This window comes from Canis lupus, chromosome 36 (genome assembly GCF_048164855.1).
Source record: "Canis lupus baileyi chromosome 36, mCanLup2.hap1, whole genome shotgun sequence".
Classification (NCBI taxonomy): Eukaryota; Metazoa; Chordata; class Mammalia; order Carnivora; family Canidae; genus Canis; species Canis lupus.
Window position 1 is genome coordinate 10435567 of NC_132873.1, and position 12971 is coordinate 10448537.

Genomic DNA, 12971 nt, shown 5'->3' on the forward strand with positions numbered 1-12971 from the left:
ATGGATAGTTACATATGTAAGTCTAGAATTTACGGGAGATGTCTGGGAAGAGATAAAGATTTGTGAGGCATTAGCATTTAAATTGTTAAAGTCATGGGAATGGATGAGATTTCCCAGGGAGACTGCAACATGAGAAGAGAATCAAGTGGAGAGCTAAGAAACACTAAAATTAAAAAGGAGGTCAGAGAGAAGTATCAGTGAAGGGACAGAGAAGGAATGTTAATACAAGTTGAAGGGAGTAGTAGACGTGATAGCACACTGAAGCAGGGGAGAGGGGAGAGGTGCATGAGAAGGGAGTGAGCAAATATTATCAAAAGCAGTGGAGGAAGAGGACTGAGAAAAGTCCACTAGATTAAGACGATTGTGAAGGAGAAATACAAGCCAAAGCAGCATGCAATTTAACTTTAAATTATAACACCCAGTATGGTCTATAGTCTGCAAATCTACAGCTGTGGGAAAGAAAAGTATCAGCCTTTTGAAGGTCAACTGCCAATGCATTTGAAAAGCCAGAATTCTCATTTTAGGGATTTCTCTATGGAAAAAGAAGAAATAGGACATTCAGTGCAGCACTGTTTATGAGAGAAACCTTACCGCAGGAGTTAAGAACACTCACTCTAGAGCCAGACAACCTGAGGTAAGATCTGCCACTCACTAGCTCTGGGACCACGGGGAATTTACTTAGCTATTCTGTGCCTCAGTTTCTTTATCTGTAAAATAGTCAAAGGGTTGCCATTATCAGTAAGGTTGTTGCAGCCTAATTGGCTACTATAAGAATTAAGTGAGTAAATATCATAAGGTGTTTATATTGTTTGTTAAACCAATACAGATAAAAATAACCAAAATACTCAATGGTAAGATTGATTTTAAAAAATGTTTATATCCATATCTTTTGATAACTACATAATTTTTCATGGTTGCAAGTTAACTTTAACATTATGGAAAGCTATCAATGGATTATTAGAAAAAAATTATAAACCAAATGTTTAAAACGATTTCATTTGTGAATAAATAATGTACATACATATATATATGAAAGACATTTAGAAAATTAGAAAGTGCTTATGTGTGGGTAGTTGGAGTATGATTTTAGATTTTAACTTCTACACATTTATAAATTATATATATATAAAACATCTTTTAAAGTTATTTATTTATTTATTTATTTATTTATTTATTTATTTATTTATTTGAGAGAGAGACAGACGCTAACACGGACTCCACACTGAGCTCAGGGCCGGAGGTAGGGCTTGATCCCACAGCCACGAGATCATGATGCACTCTTGCAAAAGCAAGAGTCGGGATGCTTAACCGACTGAGCCACCCCGATACCTCTAAACATTATTTTTATAAGAAAAAACAAATACAAGCATCCTGGAGGCCAAGATATAGAATAGCAAGTTGTTATGATTCCTCAGCAAAACTTGCCTGTGAAGGGAAGTAGAGTAAGGGCCTGGTAGCTAGGGCATATTCATATAACCACTGGAGAACCAGTGTATGTAAAATACAGAGTCCTACCACCGGGAAGGTCTCCTATAAATAAGGGCTGCTACCATCATCATCATCATCATCATCATCATCATCAACATTTCTCCAAGCCTTAAACTTTCAGTACCAGTACAACTCTGAGTAGCCCATGGCAAAAGGTAATAGAAGAAAAAAATTTAAGTAGAGAATATTTTACTTTATTTTATTTTTTACAGAGAGGTTCGAAAGAGCAGGAGCGGGCGTGGTGGGGGGCAGAGAGAGAGAGAGGTACTAGACAATCTGGAAAGCAGCCAAGATAACTAAGAATACCTTGTTTTAGGACCGCTCCTCTGACCTGTCATATATACAAACTTGTTTTAATATCTAAGCATTCGGACTACAAATGTTCTGCTTTGTCTCTCGCACAGTAGAGATACAAGCCCCGACACACTTATGGATTATATCTATTCTGGGATGCTTTCCCCTGTGCTAATCACCTTACATATTCAATACATTCTATATGAACAATGAATGGCATGAGCAGTACAAACCCAGCAGCCTTAAAATAATTTCAGGTAGTTACTAAATAATTGTGAAGGTCTATTGTAAAAAAACAAAACTCATTTCATTTTGGATTTCTGAGTTCTATGATGGACTGAGATACTAAAAGTAATAGCAAATAAGATCCCAGGAATACGTGCAACCCTGGCTCTCATCCAAGAACACTGAGAACAAAACGTGGTGACCTTAGAACTCTGTCAATTTTAATAATTTTAAAAACCACTTCTGAACCAGTTATGTCATCAGATTAGAACACTATCAAAGTAGAAGCCCCTCTAATTGTAATCTGTCTTTAAAAAGGACTTGAAGTGAAATGAAAACACCATTTAAAAAAGAAATTCAGAGCATATTGTGCATATCTTCAGAATAAAGAGAAACACACCATTTAAAGAGGAATTAAATTCAGGTGTCACTTTCTTCAAATTTTGAGTCAGTGGCCTAACCGGTTAGCCACAGTTTTAAACTTTCAGACTATGATAATAAACCTGTTCAGTTCACCTAAACTTTCTGGATATTTTTAAGTCTTCACATTTGAAAGGAACACAGCCATGTTATCTAAACAGACAAGTCTAACAATTTCAAAGTTCAGGTAGACGTATAACACAAAAGAGGGACTTATCGGTACATTCGTGGTTTGCCACAACTCCATAGCTAAGCCCCTGACTTCCCTGTCTCCCTTCTTCAGCCCCACCACCCCATCCTAGTCTATGGACAAACAAGCTCTCCCATCTACTTCTTATCAAGATGGAAACAAGGCCAGACCTGCTCTTCTAGATAAAATGCTTTGGCTTCTAACTGCCTGGCTGCTTATCTTTCATCTTGCAGTGTTAACCATAACCCCTTTCCTGACCTGCTCTACTTCTTGTTTTCAGATGAGCAGTAAGGACTGGGGGGAAAACGTGCTTAAATGGACAAGTTCACACTCTTACATCCCTCTCCTTTCCTTTTCAAGTCTCTTCAGAACCTCTTTGTGTTCAAATTCTCTTCTAAAATCATCAGAAACCTCATTGCATGCACATTTATAAGTCTCTCCTTTTCAACTTTTACTCTTCTTACTCTACACAATGACTTGTTTTTGTTTTTGTTTTTGTTTTTAATTGAAGTTTACTGTTGATTTTTGAAGGAAGAGGGATTTGGTTTCCTGAGGAATAGGAGAGCTCCCCACCTCCTTCCTCTTCTTTTTTCCCATTTCCCGGCCCATGTCCTAATAAGCTGAATCATCGTCTTGGCTAAGCTGTTTGATTTGGCTTACCTGAATTCTTGTGTTTTCATCCAAACAAAGCATTGCACTTTCCTGCTCTTTCTCGAACACATAAAAAGTTGGGGTAATACAGACCTGGAGTACTCAAGCAATGTTTGAGCAAGCTTGTTATGTGAGTTAACTGGGGCACTACCCGGCTCTTAGACCCTTATTCCTCTTAAATGAAGAAGATGAAACATAAGCTAGTTTCCTTCTAGTCATGAGAGTTCTAGGAAACTCACTATTCTCCTATATTTTGAAGCAACTACAAAGTTGCATTATGTGAGATTATACAGGGCCCCAGTGTTGTAAACACCATGTTCTAGTTATGACATCTTTACTCCCCCACACACTCATGTACTTGAACTTGTATGTCCTTGAAAACATGAAGTCTTTCAAAAAAAGAACTTGTGCTCCTTGGGGGGAAAAAAAAATCATCCCACGTATATCATGTGCTAGGCTTTTTTTTTTCCTCCTTAGCTTTTACTTCTTGGCATTTGTAAATAAATTTACGTAACACATCAGAAAATTTTATCCTTAAGTGCCCTGCTCTGATTCAGGTCTTCCATTTTATTTTTTTAGCCTACACAAGATTCAATCTGGAATTACACTGCTTCTTTTCATTTTTCATTTTCTTACTGCAAATTAGGAATCTAATTGATCCCTTGAAGTTGGTTGTCTAACTATGTTGGTATTATTACCACTGGGGAAATAGGAGCACTGAATTCAATTTTTAAATACATATTGTAACACTTACTATATATAAGGCATTTTGTTAGGGTCTAATTGGAAAAAGATAAATACCTGCCTTTAGAGAATAATTTTATGCCAGAATAATCAACTGTGATATTTTTCCCTAACTGTGGTACTTTCATAATATTAATAATTCCATTCAAGATACCACATTCTTGAAAACCAACAGAAGATACATTTCCTAGTTCATGTCCCTCTGTATCCATAAACAAGGCTCTAATGCTTCTTTTATTTTCAAAACAATTGATCTCAAATATTGTTTTCCTTTAAAGGAGAATCAAACTTATTAGAAAATGTTTTCTTTCTTACCTCTTCTACAAAATATAATAAGGAAGCAAACTTTTAAAGTTTGTTACAGTTATGATAAATGTTACTTTCCCATGACTTTCAATTAGGGCTGGGAAATCTGAAGAGTATTTGGGCATTTACCTAAGTTGATTTCAACTACATGTACTGAACTTTTCTTTGAAGAGGGGATCTTTAGTAACCTGTCACTTCTGAAAATTCTCCTTTAGTTACCTATAGTCAAAGGAATTTGTCCCCTTCACTATCAAACACTAGTCCAGCTGGTCCACTTCTTGTCTTAGAGACTTTTCACTAGACCTCATTTTTGTTTTGTTGTGGTTTAACCTACAGTAAGTTCTTGTATGACCATAGAACAAGGGACAAGTTTAAATAAAATTATTCACTGTCAGATGATTCTGTCTTCCAATTCACTGAAAACTCTAAAAGTACAGTTTAAATAGGGTAGCAGGGGGGTGCCTGGGTGGTGTAGTCAGTTAAGCATCTGACTCTTGGTTTCAGCTCAGGTCCTCATCTCAGAGTCTTGGGATGGAGTCCCGCCTCCTAGGGCTTAAGATTTTTTTCTTTCTACCTTTTCCCTCAGCACCAACTCCCACCCTCTGCTTAGGCACACATGTGCATTCTCTCTCTCTCCTCCCACCTTAAATAAATAAAGTAGTAGGACTGGGAACAAAATTTTGTTAGTTCCTGGATATCACAGTCTTTCTACAAAGTCTTTAAATAAATGTAACTTAAAATCCCCTCCTTAGAAAATACTTTTTAGAAAACTAGCCAGTTTCATAAGTAAAATGAGAGTTTAAAAAACCAAAACAAAACAGCTATACTGGAGCAAGTTAGAAGATGAGTTAGAAGGAAACAAAGCTAGAAAGGAAAACTTCTAGATGGGGTCTGGGGATAAATTTGCTTTAAGAAATAAAAAAAAAAAAAAACCTGAGGAAATAGTTTAGGCAAGGAGACTCTGGAAGTGGGATGATCAGTTGGACTTTCACTCAGCCACTTGGGCATGAGAAAGTGAGCATATGGATTAACAATGAGAATAGAGAAGAGAAACATACTTGAAAGGTATTCTGAGTGAAAAAAAAAACCCGGCCAGTTTATGGTGATTTATTGGATAAGGGGAAGTAAGATGGGCTTATGTCAAAGATGAAGTTCAAGTCTGAGCAACAATGAGAAGAATGGTGGAAGTGACATAATGTAGCTGGGAATGGAAAGGTAATAGGGAATGTCACAGAAGTACAAAAAGTTCAAATCTTGAAGAAATGGAATTTCCAAATATCTGTCTCTTGGCAGAGCTAGAGGCCTGGCACTCAAAGGAGAAGCTGGGGCTAGTGGTTCTCCTTTTTTATTAAGAGACTTTAGCAAAAAAGTGTTTATGGAAGTCATGAAAATGTATCTAGAACTAAAGCCAGTCATGTTTAGAGAGAAAAGCTCATGTGAATAGTAGTACTTACAGGAATAGGCACGGTTGGGGAATTTAAAAATGAAGAACAACAACAAAGTTGGAAGGCTAACACTGCCTAATGTCAAGATTTATTATAAAGCTACAGTAATGAAAACAGAGATGTTGGTATAGCAATAGACAACCCAATGGAATGAAATTTTAAAAAGCCAAACACATATGAACAACTGACTTTTGACACAGTTTTCAAGGGCAATTCAATGGTGGAAGGCTAGTCTTTTCAACAAATTATGGTAAAACTACTGGATATCCAAATACCATAACGTGAAAATGGATTCATATTTCATAATATATACAGAAATTAATTTAAAATAGATCACAGCCTAAATGTAAGACTTAAAACTAAATTTCTAAAGTGAAATGTAAAATTTTTGTGATCTTGGGTAAGGCAAAGATTTCTTAGATATGACCACAAAAACAAAGATAAAATTGTTGGATTTTGTCAAAATTTAAAACTTTTTGAAAGATACTGTTAAAAAGAAAGTCACAGACTGGATGAAAAAATACTTGAAAATCATATCTGCTAAAGGACCTGTACCCAAAATAAATAAAGAATTCTCAAAGTCAACAAAGGAAACATCCAATTTAAAAATTGGCAAAAAAGATGGAAGACACTTCACCAAAGAAAATATACAGATGGGAAACACATTTTTAAAATGTTCAGTATCATTAGATATTAGATAAATACAAATTAAAGCCATAATAAGAAAAAATTGAACATCTATTAGAATAACTAAAATTAAAATACTGAACATACCCAGCATTAGGAAGGATTTGGAAGAACTGAAACTCTCATACATGTTGGTGAGAATGTAAAGTGTACAGCGTCTTGGAAATCAGTTTACCAGTTTTTTAAAAAGCTAAATATACTACTGTGTGACTTATGCATTTTACTCTTATTTATCCCATAGAAATGAAAGCATATGTTCAGAAGAAAAGCTATATACAAATGTTCATAGAAACTTTATATGCAATAGCCAAAAACTGGAAATAATTCAAATGTCTATCAAAGAGTAAATAGAACTGAAACGAGTAGACAAATTCTAGTGTATTTATACAACGAATTCAAACTTGACAATAAAAAGAAATAAACTACTGATATGTGTAATAGCAGTTCAGAGTCACTGTGCAAAGTGATAAAAGCCAGACCAAAAAACAATGAATAGTGAGTCGTTTGATTTATAAAAATTCTAGAAAATGAAAACTAATCGATAGTGGCAGAAACCAGATTAGTGGTTGCTTGGGGATGAAGTGGGAGGCAGTTGGAGAGGGAGGAAAGTGTGATTACAAAGGGTCATGGGGAAGCATTTGGGGTGATGGTTTATTATCTTGATTGTAGTGATGGTTTCACGGTGTTTAGGAGTATCAAAACGTCAAGCTGTGTGCTTTAAATATGGTTCATTTATTATATGTCAATTACATCTCAAGAAAGCTGCTAAGTAAGATGAATAAACTCATTAAGTCACTATTACATAGAAGCCCTAAACCAGGAGAAAATAAATAAAAGTACAAAGGGAAAACTAGGAACAGAAGCTACTGAAAGTTGTAGGAAGAGACTAAGAATGAAACCAATGTTTCAAGGAGTGGAGTAGTTAAAATAATATGGCACAGAGATACCCAGAGGGAAGCCTGTCCAATATATTTGGCAAAAAACAAAACAAAACAAAACACTGAACCTCCACGAAAAGGTAGTGGGGTGGGAGCCGGAATGTTGGAGGCTTCAGGGAGATTGTCTGAAACAAAGGTGAGGCAGCACATGGAATCCACTTGTTTCAAAAGATTGGCAATGAGAATGAGAGAAGTAAGATGGTAGCTAGAGGGGACAGGAGAACAAACTAAAGGTTTTTGGGTGAAGTTTGAAGGCAGAAAAAAATAAAAGTGGAATGAAGAAGAAACTGAAGATTCTAGAGATGAAGATAAAACATGTAGAAACAAGTTTCTTGAGGAATTTGGAAGTGATGGGATCTAAGGCCCAGGTGCCAGAATGAGCCCTGGAAAGGAGAAATCTGTAATTGTTAATTCCTAGACTGTCTCCCAAGACCATATGGGCTACAGAGTACCTAAGTGGGTTACTTCAAACTTTGAGAAAAGTTATTCTTTTGTCAGAAGTTTTTTTTTTTAGAAAACTTGGATGACTAGACATTCTGACATTTCTTAAAACTGATCTTGATACAAGACGACATCATATTAATCATCACCTCTGACCCCCAAATTGTGACCTTTCCAGGCTGTAATCAGCTGACCACAGCCCATAGGTCGTTGTCCCAAATGACATAATAGCACTTCTGCTTCATTAACCTCAGTGTCTTGCTGCTTCAGGAAGATTATTCTGAGTCAGATGCTTAAGATGGAACAAAGGGCAGGAGAAGAGTTGGGGGTAAGCTGTGGATTGTGTGTCCAAGATAATAGGGAAATCCTCGTAGAGAAAAAACAACCGGAACTGGAAGGCTGAAAGGCACTGCCAAGGTTTCCAGAATAGTAGAAAGGATATAAGCTTCAGAACTAGACAGACTTGGTCTCAGTCCAGGCTCTTCCTCCTGTCTATGCTGTGAGGCCGGGGGTAAATGTGTCTACTTCCATTAGTGTCTGTTGCTTCATGTATGAAGTGGGTATTTTGTTTACCTCACATCCTAGTTCAAAGAATTAAATAACTTGATGTTTTAAATATGTAGTAGAAAATAGGCAAACACTACAGGGTCACTATGTTTCCTATTATTATATAGTAAGTGTTCTTAACCCATAAAAAAATGCCCCAAGTGGTCTTATTTTCATCATTTGTTTACCATGGATGGTTAATTAATGCCTGTTGGAACTGAAGTGATGATGTAGCAGTCCTCTCTGCACAAGAGTGGTAAACTGTCTAAAGGTAAAATAACACATCGGCATGCAAGGATGAAGTAAAAATGCAAAAAACTGCCCTTTCTCCATGTCACCATGTTGCTTTCTTTCTTGGTACAAACTGGGACTTAATACAACCATTCTCTTCCTCTTATCACAACTGAAGGCCTGCAATGAGGAGACAGTGAGTGACTTTGAGAGGTCTCATGAGTCTAGAAAACTGATCCCCACAGAGGAGTAGAATCCGTGAAGATCTTGATGTGTTGGAAGTCCACGAAATATGGCCCACGTTCCAACAGATGTGCAGACTTTTGAATTTTTGAGTATAGATCCTTATCCAGAAGTGAAGCAAAGGAACTCAACTATCCACTGGGATGAAAGCAATATTTCTTTAAAGCAAGTTAATTCTTTAAATGCATACCGCATCGTACCTTGAACCTACTCTAATTATAGTATCAAGCCCACTGCTGAATTACAGCTTTTTGATAGAATTAAACTGTGCCTTTTTAGAACAACTTGTAGTGTATTTCAGGCATTCCCTGGCAATTTAAAGGATCTAGAATTTGTAGACTAAATGTATACTCCATTTATCAAGGCAAAAGAAACATTTTTTTTTAATGATAAATGCTTAGAACAAATGCATACACACTCAGTAACGAATCTTTACTGGAAGTGCAAATATGTGGAACTAACACATCATGATGACCTTAATCATTGGCGTTTAAGGGCAGGTCAGCTTGTCTCCAGTTTTAAGGCACAATCAGGAATTAGTTCAAGTATAAAAATGGAATGTGGTCTTGGTGATCAGGATACATTTGCTAAAATTAGCACACCCCTTGCCCATCTGATCCCGCTGGTGGCAGTTCCCTGCATACTGAGTCCTATGACTTAAGAGCTATAAAGGGTCTGGCATGAGCTTTTCCCTCCTCTATATCATGGCTGGAATTAGTTGATAACCCAATCCTGGGCTTTGGGTTTGGCTCTAAGCACCATTAAGTCAAGTCATATCACTGCTAGAAGATCTGCCACAATTTTTTTTTTTTTTTCCAATTTGCTGGGTCTTTGGAAATCACATGATTGGACAGACTACCACTGAAGCACATATTTTGAGTTAAATCCTGCATGAGTCAAAACCTACAAAAACTGTCCTGACTTGAACTGTACTAATTGTGTGAAGTTAACATTGCAAAGGTAGTTTTACGGATTTGACACGTTTAATGATATACATTACAGTGCTACATGGTAATTAGGCATAAATGGTAAATAATTAAATAAATGGTAAATAATTAATATATATGGCAGAAATTAGTAGATGTTTTACACAGCCAAGTCAAGTTCAAATCCGTCTTTTTCTTCTTGCTTCGCTACTTTCCGATTTTCTATGAACATCATTGACAGCTTTTCTAACACCTTGCCTTAGGAATCAGAATATTATTGTGGTTTTTTTCCAAATGCAGTGCAAATCATTCATTCATCAATGGTTTGCACTGTTCAACCAACATACACAGACTGCAGAGATGCTTATGATAAAGTTTTAAGGCGGCACTGAATAGCGTCACCTCTGCATCTATGCTCCATCCTCTGCTGCTCCGTGGCCCCGGGTGGCTGAGGTGTGTGGATGCCATCAGTGAGCCTACTCACTCTGACTTTTGGGCAAGCATAAGAGGGAGTGCTGGCGAGTGGTGGCAGGGGGGATCTCAAAGTGGAATGATGCTGGAGACTCAGTGCCACGGATCTCAAAGGTTTCAGCTCTGTCCAGCTACTTCTTCACAAGCATCTTTTGTCTCCAGAATCCCCAATAACCCCTCTTTCTCCGCTGCCTCTGCAGACCTGAGGATTGTGCACAACCTGCTTTGACACTGGTGCACCACACTGGCCCTAAGGTTTCCTTCCACCCAGATCATAAAAGGGATGTTGTGCTGTTCTCAAGCTTTCCTAATATGAATGTGCCATCTGTTTCCTGCTTGGACCCTGACTGATTGAAAAGGTAGGACTTTACCTGTAAGCATAAATTTTGTCATCGGTAACAAAAAACAAAAAAAAAAAAAAAATCAAGGTTCTCATAACAGGCCAGTATTTGATTTACTTCTGTTGTATTTTATCAGTCCTGGCATGTGGAATGTAGTAGGTACTGAATATCTACTTGTTGATTGATTAAATGAAGCTATGTAATATAGAATATTTCCTGAATTATAGTTTCTAACCTCAGTATTATTCCGTAAGACCATTCATGATCAAACTACATGTTGTATATAGTGTAGATAAAAAATTATTTTGCCACATTTCCGGAGAAACCAATAAATAACAACAAGCTCTAGTTTGCTGTCATCCTTATGAATTTAGAAACAATGCATACATTGGACTAAAACTTTGTTTTCCTTCCTCCCTTCTTTCTTTCCTCCCTTCTTTCCTTCCTTTCTTTTGTAGGCTCGATGCCCAGCATGGAGCCCAGTGCAGGGCTTGAACTTACAACTGTGAGAATAAGACCTTAGCTGAGATCAAGAGTCAGACACTTAGACTGAGACACCCACACACCCTAAAACCTTGTCTTCTAAGTTGAGTTTCTTATACTTTAAATTGCCAAAGTTTTACCTTTTCACTTACAGCATAACATTGATATAATTGCTTGGATCACCAAGGTAGCTTTTTCCTTGCACAAAATATATGCTTAATGAATTCAATTAACTGATTATTGAGTACCTTAACATAAGATCATTTGAGCAGTTGTGTGGAGAATGGATTGGACAGGAGAGATTGGAGGCAAGAAGATTAGTTAGGAATCTATTGCAATAGTCCGAGACAAGCTAAATATTTACTGAGCTTTGTTATGGCTTTGCTTTGGACATTTCAGTCCTGCTTAGTTTTGGGGTGGGGCTTATGGAGCAAAGCTGATATTTGAGTTGTTCTGGCAAATTCCTCTGAGTTTCAATGTTTGCATTTCTTTTTCTGTATTACCTTTCCTTTTCTTTGGTCAGCTAAAAAAGAAAAAGTCACCTTCCAGAAATTTCAAGTTCCTCGTAATCTATTTGGGAAGCAAAACATTAACACAGGAAAAGTAATAACCCAATATTAATAAAACAGCAGAGGAGTTTTCAGAGGGTGGCTCGGAAATAATATCTAAGTGAAGGGAATGACAATAAATGTCAGAACTTTATGAGAGTAAGAGGTGACTGTGGGCTGGGTATCTTGGGATATTTTCATGAAGATTTTGGTTTTGAATGATAGAGAGCTAGAGAGAGAAAAGACGACATTCGTGGAAAGCAAAATTCTCAGAAAGGCAGAGTTGCAAGAGAACTCTTATTTTTCTTATCTTTCCTTTAATCCCTCTCCTCTTCAAAGTACAGATCTGAGTTATGAGAGGGTGGGGAAGTATTATGTCTGAATGGGGAAGGCTTTTCTACTTCCTTTTTTTCCCATTCCTCAAGGCTTAGCCAGGCCTGAAATGCTTGTCCAACATGTTGAGTTACTACAGCTTTTCAAGTCTGGCCTAAGTTCATGTTAAAGACCCACATAAACTTCAAACAAGAATGAAAACATATTTTAATTCTAAACCTCACAGGGATGCTACTTCTTTCAGAAATATTGAAAATGGAAGATATCTCACTATTCTTTATATTAGTCTAAAAGTCATGGAGGAAAATTAAAATGCCTCACTTTGAAGGAGAGTTAAAGAAGTTGTCATTTGTTGATCAGTGACAAGTATGGGTTTGAGAGATATGTATGAGTAGAATTCATTTATCCCTTGCAACAACTTTATGAAGTAGTAGTACAAAAGCACCCCAATTCTATAGACATAAAACTATGGCAAAGAGAGGTAAAGTAACTTGCTTGATGCCCCACAACTGGAAAATACTGGAGCCAGTTATCCAACTGAAGTAGTCTGACTCCCAAGCTTTTGCCACTAACTGCCTTGAAAAGTTATGTAACTGAGCTGGTTCTTTGTGAAATCTGGGAGGTTGAATGAGATAATTTTGACATTTGCCCTCATGTTAAAAATTAAGTATTGGGTTCACGTCGTCAATTCCTAGTCTTCTCATATGACTCAAGTTTGAAACTCTCTGTCCTCACTTCCAAAGGAATTAATTCTCCCTTCATAGAAATTCTGACATTAATTGTTCTGAATGTCTTAAAGAGGATCAGATTCCAGGTCAGTGATGAACAACTCCTAACTCAGTTTTGTAATCTTCCTGACTTTTCCTTGTGATAGAGGACCTGTTTTCAGGATGCCATTAGAAAATCACCCTGCATTATGACAAATCTCAACATGTTAGTAATTAAGAAGCGGCTCCAGTTTTTTCCACTGACGTTAAATGGGTAATCTAAGTTGAGTGAGTCTACTTATTCTCACAAAAG

The 12971-nt window shown here is 36.9% G+C and overlaps 1 long non-coding RNA gene across 1 annotated transcript in view; it reads left to right on the plus strand.

Moving 5' to 3' along the window:
• The first annotated feature begins 239 nt into the window (after positions 1-239).
• Positions 240-12971, plus strand: part of LOC140625743 (uncharacterized) — a 41390-nt gene continuing 28658 nt past the window's right edge. The window contains exons 1-2 of the long non-coding RNA XR_012025071.1: positions 240-634; positions 10447-10605. This is a non-coding gene — a long non-coding RNA (uncharacterized lncRNA). The remainder of the gene's footprint in view (positions 635-10446; positions 10606-12971) is intronic.